Below are 12,679 nucleotides of genomic sequence, written 5' to 3'. Positions count from 1 at the left end.
TAAATACTAGAAAAATATTTTTTTGGACAAATTAAAACTTCTTTCATTTTATTTAATATGACCTTGTAAGGTTCTTTGGTTCAGCTGAATTTTGACATTCTTTATTTGTTTGTTAATGGGGGTTTTTAACCCCTAATTTTCTATAGGAGACATCTTAAATTGAATGTAAACTTGACCACACTCGCTCAAGTCATAGGATAGAGTTTTAAAAATTATTGATACTTTTTTTCATCAAATTCGTAATATATCCGGATCTTCTGAGATTTTTAGCTTTTAATGCTATAACGATTAGCGCCGTTCCTCCGCCTGCCATAGTCCTCAATTGATTGACAGATGACAAATTTGTAATCCACTAATCGTTGTTTCCCTCCCAGGCCGTGACATTTGTGCAAAGGGGCTAAACCCCCGGGGGTAGGGGGTGGAAGGTAAACAACGATTAGTGGATTGAAGATACGTCATCTGTCAATCGAGGACTATGGCGGGCGGAAGAAAGGCGCTTATCGTTATAACATTAAAAGCTAAAAATCTCAGAAGATCCAGATATATTACCAATTTGATTAATTAAAGTATCATTATTTTTTTTAATTCTATCCTATGTCTTGAGCAAGTATGTCCAAGTTTACATTCACTTTAAGGGTCTCAGAGGAGCACCTGGACAGCAGCTTAATCCTAAATAGATAAGTAGTAGCTAGTGCTAATTCTTCAAGCCAGCAACAGCTATATATGTGTATGAGTTCAGGATTGTCAAGAACATACCGAAGCTTACATACATGGGGGTCTATTTATCAAAGGCTTTTGTCAGCCTTCGACCTCCTACAACTGCAGGTTCTGACAAGAGAACCTGCAGACCGTATTTAACAATATGGTCATTAGACTGCTGCTTCCCTAACATTTCGCCACCTCTCGTCCGACTGAGGAGATTGACAGCTCCTGCCCGCGCGTGATTGGCTGTGCACAGGCAGGGGGCGGGATTGCATGCGAACACAAAATAATGTCCGAGTGCAATTCTGAATTCCGACAGCGGAATTCAGCCCGCCAGAGGTGAGCTGCGGCGGGTATGGACGCGTATGTGCGCCCCTGCCCACCACAACTTCATAAATCGACCCCTTATTATCTGATACAGGTGGCATTCAAATGACAAGTATATTACTGGATTGTTTTAGAATAGTTTAAAGCAGTAAATGTATTCACCAGAAGAGAAATAGACATGTCTGTAATAGGGAAATTAAACTGATTGATTCGCACACCCAGTTATAAAACAAAAGTAACTACTCACTATGTTATCACATCTCATCCTGTTCCTGCAGCTCTTTAGAAATCAGTTGTCCTGTTTTATTTTCATAAATGTGCTAGATACTGAAGCCCCTCCCCTTTGTACTGGGGGCGGCCATCTTGAAGCTCAGGTACTCTCACAGTCTGTGACACAAGCACTCTCACTGATTAGTAATATTACCTGTTTTGTACAGCTGTATAATGTGCTTCAGTGAGTGTGTTAGATACATAATGTGAGCTTTACAAGTATTGCATTTTACACAGATTTACAGTTACACAAAATATATTTTAAAATCCCTACATAATATTCCACATCAAAAATGTACAGCTCCTGCTCTGTATCATGCACACTAACCTGAAGATCATTATACAGCTGTATCACTGATGTGTGAGTGTGCACTGCTTGTGTCACAGGCTGTGAGAATACCTGAGATACAAGATGGCCGCCCATTAGTACAAAGAGGCGGAGCTTCAGTATCTGGCACATTATACAGCTGTATTACTGATCTGTGAGTGAGCACTGCTTGTGTCACAGGCTGTGAGAATACCTGAGATACAAGATGGCCGCCCCAGTACAAAGAGGCGGAGCTTCAGTATCTGGCACATTATACAGCTGTATTACTGATCTGTGAGTGAGCACTGCTTGTGTCACAGGCTGTGAGAATACCTGAGATACAAGATGGCCGCCCCAGTACAAAGAGGCGGAGCTTCAGTATCTGGCACATTATACAGCTGTATTACTGATCTGTGAGTGAGCACTGCTTGTGTCACAGGCTGTGACAATACCTGAGATACAAGATGGCCACCCCCAGTACAAAGAGGCGGAGCTTCAGTATCTGGCACATTATACAGCTGTATTACTGATCTGTGAGTGAGCACTGCTTGTGTCACAGGCTGTGAGAATACCTGAGATACAAGATGGCTGCCCCAGTACAAAGAGGCGGAGCTTCAGTATCAGTCACATTATACAGCTGTATTACTGATCTGTGAGTGAGCACTGCTTGTGTCACAGGCTGTGAGAATACCTGAGCTACAAGATGGCTGCCCCAGTACAAAGAGGCAGAGCTTCAGTATCTGGCACATTATACAGCTGTATTACTGATCTGTGAGTGAGCACTGCTTGTGTCACAGGCTGTGACAATACCTGAGCTACAAGATGGCTGCCCCCAGTACACAGAGGCAGAGCTTCAGTATCTGTCACATTATACAGCTGTATTACTGATCTGTGAGTGAGCACTGCTTGTGTCACAGGCTGTGAGAATACCTGAGATACAAGATGGCCGCCCCAGTACAAAGAAGCGGAGCTTCAGTATCTGTCACATTATACAGCTGTATTACTGATCTGTGAGTGAGCACTGCTTGTGTCACAGGCTGTGAGAATACCTGAGATACAAGATGGCCGCCCCAGTACAAAGAGGAGGAGCTTCAGTATCTGGCACATTATACAGCTGTATTACTGATCTGTGAGTGAGCACTGCTTGTGTCACAGGCTGTGACAATACCTGAGATACAAGACGGCCGCCCCCACTACAAAGAGGCGGAGCTTCAGTATCTGTCACATTATACAGCTGTATTACTGATCTGTGAGTGAGCACTGCTTGTGTCACAGGCTGTGACAATACCTGAGATACAAGACGGCCGCCCCAGTACAAAGAGGCGGAGCTTCAGTATCTGTCACATTATACAGCTGTATTACTGATCTGTGAGTGAGCACTGCTTGTGTCACAGGCTGTGACAATACCTGAGATACAAGACGGCCGCCCCCAGTACAAAGAGGCGGAGCTTCAGTATCTGTCACATTATACAGCTGTATTACTGATCTGTGAGTGTGCACTGCTTGTGTCACAGGCTGTGACAATAGTATACCTGAGATACAAGATGGCCGCCCCAGTACAAAGAGGCGGAGCTTCAGTATCTGTCACATTATACAGCTGTATTACTGATCTGTGAGTGTGCACTGCTTGTGTCACAGGCTGTGACAATACCTGAGCTACAAGATGGCAGCCCCCAGTACAAAGAGGCGGAGCTTCAGTATCTGTCACATTACAGCTGTATCACTGATCTGTGAGTGAACACTGCTTGTGTCACAGACTGTGAGAATACCTGAGCTACAAGATGGCTGCCCCAGTACAAAGAGCCAGAGCTTCAGTATCTGGCACATTATACAGCTTTATTACTGATGTGTGAGTGAGCACTGCTTGTGTCACAGGCTGTGAGAATACCTGAGATACAAGATGGCCGCCCCCAGTACAAAGAGGCGGAGCTTCAGTATCTGTCACATTATACAGCTGTATTACTGATCTGTGAGTGAGCACTGCTTGTGTCACAGGCTGTGACAATACCTGAGATAGAAGATGGCCGCCCCCAGTACAAAGAGGCGGAGCTTCAGTATCTGTCACATTATACAGCTGTATTACTGATCTTTGAGTGAGCACTCCTTGTGTCACAGGCTGTGACAATACCTGAGATACAAGATGGCTGCCCCAGTACAAAGAGGCGGAGCTTCAGTATCTGGCACATTATACAGCTGTATTACTGATCTGTGAGTGAGCACTGCTTGTGTCACAGGCTGTGAGAATACCTGAGATACAAAATGGCTGCCCCCAGTACAAAGAGGCTGAGCTTCAGTATCTGGCACATTATACAGCTGTATTACTGATGTGTGAGTGAGCACTGCTTGTGTCACAGGCTGTGAGAATACCTGAGATACAAGATGGCTGCCCCCAGTACAAAGAGGTGGAGCTTCAGTATCTGGCACATTATACAGCTGTATTACTGATCTGTGAGTGAGCACTGCTTGTGTCACAGGCTGAGACAATACCTGAGATACAAGATGGCCGCCCCAGTACAAAGAGGCGGAGCTTCAGTATCTGTCACATTATACAGCTGTATTACTGATGTGTGAGTGAGCACTGCTTGTGTCACAGGCTGTGACAATACCTGAGATACAAGATGGCGCCCCAGCACAAAGAGGCGGAGCTTCAGTATCTGGCGCATTATACAGCTGTATTACTGATCTGTGAGTGAGCACTGCTTGTGTCACAGACTGTAAGAATACCTGAGATACAAGATGGCCGCCCCAGTACAAAGAGGCGGAGCTTCAGTATCTGGCACATTATACAGCTGTATTACTGATGTGTGAGTGAGCACTGCTTGTGTCACAGGCTGTGACAATACCTGAGATACAAGATGGCCGCCCCCAGTACAAAGAGGCAGAGCTTCAGTATCTGGAACATTATACAGCTGTATTACTGATCTGTGAGTGAGCACTGCTTGTGTCACAGGCTGTGAGAATACCTGAGCTACAAGATGGCCCCCCAGTACAAAGAGGCGGAGCTTCAGTTTCTGTCACATTATACAGCTGTATTACTGATCTGTGAGTGAGCACTGCTTGTGTCACAGGCTGTGAGAATACCTGAGCTACAAGATGGCCCCCCAGTACAAAGAGGCGAGCTTCAGTATCTGGCACATTATACAGCTGTATTACCGATGTGTGAGTGAGCACTGCTTGTGTCACAGGCTGTGACAATACCTGAGATACAAGATGGTGCCCCCAGTACAAAGAGGCGGAGCTTCAGTATCTGGCACATTATACAGCTGTATTACTGATCTGTGAGTGAGCACTGCTTGTGTCACAGGCTGTGAGAATACCTGAGATACAAGATGGCTGCCCCCAGTACAAAGAGGTGGAGCTTCAGTATCTGGCACATTATACAGCTGTATTACTGATGTGTGAGTGAGCACTGCTTGTGTCACAGGCTGAGACAATACCTGAGCTACAAGATGGCGCCCCAGTACAAAGAGGCGGAGCTTCAGTATCTGTCACATTATACAGCTGTATTACTGATCTGTAAGTGAGCACTGCTTGTGTCACAGGCTGTGAGAATACCTGAGATACAAGATGGCTGCCCCAGTACAAAGAGGCGGAGCTTCAGTATCTGTCACATTATACAGCTGTATTACTGATCTGTTAGTGAGCACTGCTTATGTCACAGACTGTGAGAATACCTGAGATACAAGATGGCCGCCCCAGTACAAAGAGGTGGAGCTTCAGTATCTGTCACATTATACAGCTGTATTACTGATGTGTGAGTGAGCACTGCTTTTGTCACAGGCTGTGACAATACCTGAGCTACAAGATGGCCACCCCAGTAAAAAGAGGTTGAGCTTCAGTATCTGGCACATTATATAGCTGTATTACTGATGTGTGAGTGAGCACTGCTTGTGTCACAGGCTGTGACAATACTTGAGATACAAGATGGCACCCCAGTACAAAGAGGCGGAGCTTCAGTATCTGGCACATTATACAGCTGTATTACTGATGTGTGAGTGAGCACTGCTTGTGTCACAGGCTGTGACAATACCTGAGATACAAGATGGCCGCCCCAGTACAAAGAGCCAGAGCTTCAGTATCTGGCGCATTATACAGCTGTATTACTGATCTGTGAGTGAGCACTGCTTGTGTCACAGACTGTAAGAATACCTGAGATACAAGATGGCCGCCCCAGTACAAAGAGGCGGAGCTTCAGTATCTGGCACATTATACAGCTGTATTACTGATGTGTGAGTGAGCACTGCTTGTGTCACAGGCTGTGACAATACCTGAGATACAAGATGGCCGCCCCCAGTACAAAGAGGCGGAGCTTCAGTATCTGTCACATTATACAGCTGTATTACTGATCTGTGAGTGAGCACTGCTTGTGTCACAGGCTGTGAGAATACCTGAGCTACAATATGGCCGCCCCAGTACAAAGAGGCGGAGCTTCAGTATCTGGCACATTATACAGCTGTATTACTGATCTGTGAGTGAGCACTGCTTGTTTCACAGGCTGTGACAATACCTGAGATACAAGATGACCGCCCCCCAGTACAAAGAGGCGGAGCTTCAGTATCTGTCACATTATACAGCTGTATTACTGATCTGTGAGTGAGCACTGCTTGTGTCACAGGCTGTGAGAATATCTGAGCTACAAGATGGCCGCCCCCAGTACAAAGAGCCAGAGCTTCAGTATCTGTTACATTTTACAGCTGTATTACTGATCTGTGAGTGAGCACTGCTTGTGTCACAGGCTGTGAGAATACCTGAGATACAAGATGGCCGCCCCAGTACAAAGAGGCGGAGCTTCAGTATCTGTCACATTATACAGCTGTATTACTGATCTGTGAGTGAGCACTGCTTGTGTCACAGGCTGCGAGAATACCTGAGATACAAGATGGCCGCCCCAGTACAAAGAGGCGAAGCTTCAGTATCTGGCGCATTATACAGCTGTATTACTGATCTGTGAGTGAGCACTGCTTGTGTCACAGGCTGCGAGAATACCTGAGATACAAGATGGCCGCCCCAGTACAAAGAGGCGAAGCTTCAGTATCTGTTACATTTTACAGCTGTATTACTGATCTGTGAGTGAGCACTGCTTGTGTCACAGGCTGTGAGAATACCTGAGATACAAGATGGCCGCCCCAGTACAAAGAGGCGGAGCTTCAGTATCTGTCACATTATACAGCTGTATTACTGATCTGTGAGTGAGCACTGCTTGTGTCACAGGCTGCGAGAATACCTGAGATACAAGATGGCCGCCCCAGTACAAAGAGGCGAAGCTTCAGTATCTGGCGCATTATACAGCTGTATTACTGATCTGTGAGTGAGCACTGCTTGTGTCACAGGCTGTGAGAATACCTGAGATACAAGATGGCCGCCCCAGTACAAAGAGGCGGAGCTTCAGTATCTGGCACATTATACAGCTGTATTACTGATCTGTGAGTGAGCACTGTTTGTGTCACAGGCTGTGACAATACCTGAGATACAAGACGGCCGCCCCAGTACAAAGAGGCGGAGCTTCAGTATCTGGCACATTACACAGCTGTATTACTGATCTGTGAGTGAGCACTGCTTGTGTCACAGGCTGTGACAATACCTGAGATACAAGATGGCCACCCCCTGTGCAAAGAGGTGCAGATTCAATATTTGTTACATTATACAGCTGTATTACTGATCTGTGAGTGAGCACTGCTTGTGTCACAGGCTGTGACAATACCTGAGATACAAGATGGCCTTTGCAAAGAGGTGCAGATTCAATATTTGTTACATTATACAGCTGTAAAAACATTTAATAATACTGATCTGTGAGTGAGCACTGCTATTGTCACAGCTGTTTAATGTCCCTTTAAATACATAATAACTATTTTAAAGCTTTGTTCCTGTGTCACTCTAGATATGGCTGGTGAGCAGGGATACATGCATATGCTCTAATCACTGGCTATATCCACATCTCTAACAAAAGGGGGGGTATTTAAATAGTGAAAGTTAAACTATGTGTTTAACCATTTTGAAGATGTTAAATAAATAGTAAAATAAGGAATACTATTATTTAATGACATTTAGCATTTTATTATTACACTGGAATATCCCTTTAATGCTAGAATAATAAAACCCATTGATATCATGTTGTGTAAAGTGATTTGTTTACTGGAGATCGTCCCTAAGTAGCTATTTCTATTTACCTTGAAATATAGTTCATTTTCTTTAATGTTTATAAAGCCGTAACACTATGACGTGCTTTTTGGCAGGATGTTTATGTCTTTTGCACAACTTCAGTTGACAATGACACAATTGGCGTAAACACAAAGATCATTGTGAAACAGAGAGTTGTGAATGTTCTATTAGATATAAAACTGGATGTTCTACGTTGGGCGTCTATAGCGATAAGGTACCTGCAAACCACTGATAACAAAAGTAATGCGTGGGTCACTGCTGTCACTCACGCAGGAACTGCTGGGGTCTCACAAGAGGCTGCTTACACATAACTGAGCAGTGAATGAAGCCAGATCTGAGTGTCTGTATTAGGGCATGAATCAGGGTTATTTCAGCTGATATCTCTGCTTCCTGCTCAGTGTCACTAACTGCACAAGAGTCCTGTAAACAGCTGAGGCTGAAACTCGAGACAGCACAAAGAGCAAGTGTCTGAGAGTCTAGTGAGAATACAGAGCTCCCGAGACAGCACCTTCTATATATTATATTGTATAAGGGTCTCAAACAGACACAACCTCTAATACAGAGCTCTATAAACTCGCAGCACCTTATATAAGGGTCTCAAACAGACAGAACCTCTAATACAGAGCTCTAGAAACCAGCAGCATCTTATATAAGGGTCTCAAACAGACAGAACCTCTAATACAGAGCTCTAGAAACCCGCAGCACCTTATATAAGGGTCTCAAAGAGACAGAACCTCTAATACAGAGCTCTAGAACCCCGCAGCACCTTATATAAGGGTCTCAAACAGACAGAACCTCTAATACAGAGCTCTAGAAACCAGCAGCACCTTATATAAGGGTCTCAAACAGAGAGAACCTCTAATACAGAGTTCTAGAAACCAGAAGCACCTTATATAAGGGTCTCAAACAGACAGAACCTCTAATACAGGGGCTTAAAAAAAATACTTATATAGGCCTTCCCAATCTCACAGCCTCGAATACATTGCTCCCAATCTCCCAATCTCACAACCTTACATACAGGGCTCCCCAATCTCACAACCTCATACACAGGGCTCCCCAATCTCACAACCTCATATACAGGGCTCCCCAATCTCACAACCTCATATACAGGGCTCCCCAATCTCACAGTCACATATGCAGGGCTCCCCAATCTCACAGTCACATATACAGGGCTCCTCAATCTCACAGTCACATATACAGGGCTCCCCAATCTCACAGTCACATATACAGGGCTCCCCAATCTCAAAACCTCATATACAAGGCTCCCTAATCTCACAGCCTCATATACAGGGCTCCCCAATCTCACAACCTCATATACAGGGCTCCCCAATCTGACAGTCACATATGCAGGGCTCCCCAATCTCACAGTCACATATACAGGGCTCCTCAATCTCACAGTCACATATACAGGGCTCCTCAATCTCACAGTCACATATACAGGGCTCCCCAATCTCAAAACCTCATATACAAGGCTCCCTAATCTCACACCCTCATATACAGGGCTCCCCAATCTCAAAACCTCATATACAAGGCTCCCTAATCTCACAGCCTCATATACGGGGCTCTCCAATCTTACAACCTCATATACAGGGCTCCCCAATCTCACAGTCACATATACAGGGCTCCCCAATCTCAAAAGCTCATATACAGGGCTCCCCAATCTCACAACCTCATATACAGGGCTCCCCAATCTCACAGTCACATATGCAGGGCTCCCCAATCTCACTGTCACATATACAGGGCTCCCCAATCTCAAAACCCTCATATACAAGGCTCCCTAATCTCACAGCCTCATATACAGGGCTCCCCAATCTCACAACCTCATATACAGGGCTCCCCAATCTGACAGTCACATATGCAGGGCTCCCCAATCTCACAGTCACATATACAGGGCTCCTCAATCTCACAGTCACATATACAGGGCTCCTCAATCTCACAGTCACATATACAGGGCTCCCCAATCTCAAAACCTCATATACAAGGCTCCCTAATCTCACACCCTCATATACAGGGCTCCCCAATCTCAAAACCTCATATACAAGGCTCCCTAATCTCACAGCCTCATATACGGGGCTCTCCAATCTTACAACCTCATATACAGGGCTCCCCAATCTCACAGTCACATATACAGGGCTCCCCAATCTCAAAAGCTCATATACAGGGCTCCCCAATCTCACAACCTCATATACAGGGCTCCCCAATCTCACAGTCACATATGCAGGGCTCCCCAATCTCACTGTCACATATACAGGGCTCCCCAATCTCAAAACCCTCATATACAAGGCTCCCTAATCTCACAGCCTCATATACAGGGCTCCCTAATTTCACAACCTCATATACAGGGCTCCCCAATCTCAAAGCCTCATATACAGGGCTCCCTTATCTCACAGCCTCATATACAGGGCTCCCCAATCTCACAGCCTCATATACAGGGCTCGCCAATCTCACATCCTCTTTTCCAGGGCTCCCCAATCTCACAACCTCATATACAGGGCTCCCCAATCTCACAGCCTCATATACAGGGTTCCCCAATCTCACAACCTCATATACAGGGCTTGCCAATCTCACATCCTCTTCTACAGGGCTCCCCAATCTCACAACCTCATATACAGGGCTCCCCAATCTCACAGCCTCATATACAAGGTTCCCCAATCTCACAGCCTCATATACAGGGCTCGCCAATCTCACAGCCTCATATACAGGGTTCCCCAATCTCACAGCCTCATATACAGGGCTCCTCAATCTCACAGCCTCATATACAGGGCTCCTCAATCTCACAGCCTCATATACAGGGCTCCCCAATCTCACAGCCTCATATACAGGGCTCCCCAATCTCACAGCCTCATATACAGGGTTCCCCAATCTCACAGCCTCATATACAGGACTCGCCAATCTCACAGCCTCATATACAGGGTTCCCCAATCTCACAGCCTCATATATAGGGCTCCTCAATCTCACAGCCTCATATACAGGGCTCCCCAATCTCACAGCCTCATATACAGGGCTCCCCAATCTCAAATCCTCTTTTACAGGGCTCCCCAATCTCACATGCTCTTTTACAGGGCTCCCCAATCTCACAGCCTCATATCCAGGGCTCACCAATCTAACAGCCTTATTTACAGGGTTCCCCAATATCACAGCCTCATATACAGGGCTCGCCAATCTCTCAGCCTCATATACAGGGCTCGCCAATCTCACAGCCTCATATACAGGGCTCGCCAATCTCACAACCTCATATACAGGGTTCCCCAATCTCACAGCCTCATATACAGGGTTCCCTAATCTCACATCCTCTTTTACAGGGCTCCCCAATCTCACAGCCTCATATACAGGGCTCCCCAATCTCACAGCCTCATATACAGGGTTCCACAATCTCACAGCCTTATATACAGGGTTCCCCAATCTCACAGCCTGTTATACAGGGCTCCCCAATCTCACAGCCTCATATACAGGTCTCCCCAATCCCACAGCCTCATATACAGCGTTCCCCAATCTCACAGCCTCATATCCAGGGCTCCCCAATCTCACAGCCTCATATACAGGGCTCCCCAATCTCACAACCTCATATACAGGGTTCCCCAATCTCACAACCTCATATACAGGGCTCCCTAATCTCACAGCCTTTTATACAGGTCTCCTCAATCTCACAGCCTCATATACAGGGCTCCCCAATCTCACAGCCTCATATACAGGTCTCCCCAATCCCACAGCCTCATATACAGGGCTCCCTAATCTCACAGCCTGTTATACAGGTCTCCCCAATCTCACAACCTCATATACAGGGTTCTCTGATCTCACAGCCTCATATACAGGAGACAAAGCTAGATTTATGATTTCCCTGACATTATTATTAATACTATTATTAGCTCAATGTGCTAAGCATCCCTAATACATTGCGGATGATACACATAAAACACACTCAGGCTGCTGAGTGTAACAAGGAGATCAGGCACATTGTTCAGTGCATGGCAGGCTATTTATAGACAACACAGATCTATAATGCAGACAAGTTACCCCTCACATAAGCAGACAATAAATCACTTACCCACAAGGACCCAGTGGCCACGGACCAGTGTCTTTCAGTTTTGGATGCCAGCACACAGGGCTGATCAGCTGGCAGCACACGACAGACAGGGGATCCTGCAAACCCTGGCAAGGAGCTGACAAGGCAGCAGGAGCCACAGTACTGGGGGATGGGAGTTCAGATGATGTGATTGTCTTCACTACCAGGGCTAATATATGTGATGCCCTGTGTGCCAGCTGAGCAGGTGTATTACATTCATGCAGTGTGCCAGTGCTCACAGTACTGCTGATTTAATAAAAGCACATGGTATATCTAGTTTTACATTATCTGGGTTATGTGGCTATAGCAGCACAGATCTCCCCCTCATGCTGTTGCAGGGTCTCTTTGTACTTGTATTTGTATTTACAGACATATATACACATATACACATATAAATACATATGTACACATTTATAGACTATATATACACATATACACATATAAATACATATGTACACATTTATAGACTATATATACACATATAAATACATATGTACACATTTATAGACTATATATACACATATACACATATAAATACATATGTACACATTTATAGACTATATATACACATATACACATATAAATACATATATACACATTTATAGACTATATATACACATATACACATATAAATACATATGTACACATTTATAGACTATATATACTGTAAGTGCATTGGAGTCCTTTGCAGTTAGGTAGATGAAAACATCTAAAAGCATATTTATGCAATATTCATATTTTTTTTTTTTTTTTTAATTCTTTTTATTAAGCACTCAGGAAGCATACATAAAAAAAACACAGTTACAAAGTGGTTCAAATTTCCCAGATTTTCAAACAGGTAGTAACAAGAC

At 45.0% G+C, this 12,679-nt stretch overlaps 1 protein-coding gene across 1 annotated transcript in view; it reads right to left on the bottom strand.

Moving 5' to 3' along the window:
- ABCC9 (ATP binding cassette subfamily C member 9) overlaps positions 1-11,953 on the bottom strand; it is a gene marked incomplete in the record, with an annotated part of 749,052 nt that extends 737,099 nt beyond the window's left edge. The window contains 1 exon segment of the mRNA XM_053719116.1: positions 11,811-11,953.
- Between the last annotated feature and the right edge of the window lie 726 nt (positions 11,954-12,679).

This window comes from Bombina bombina, chromosome 6 (assembly GCF_027579735.1).
Source record: "Bombina bombina isolate aBomBom1 chromosome 6, aBomBom1.pri, whole genome shotgun sequence".
Lineage (NCBI taxonomy): Eukaryota > Metazoa > Chordata > Amphibia > Anura > Bombinatoridae > Bombina > Bombina bombina.
This window is presented reverse-complemented; position numbering and strand designations above follow the sequence as displayed.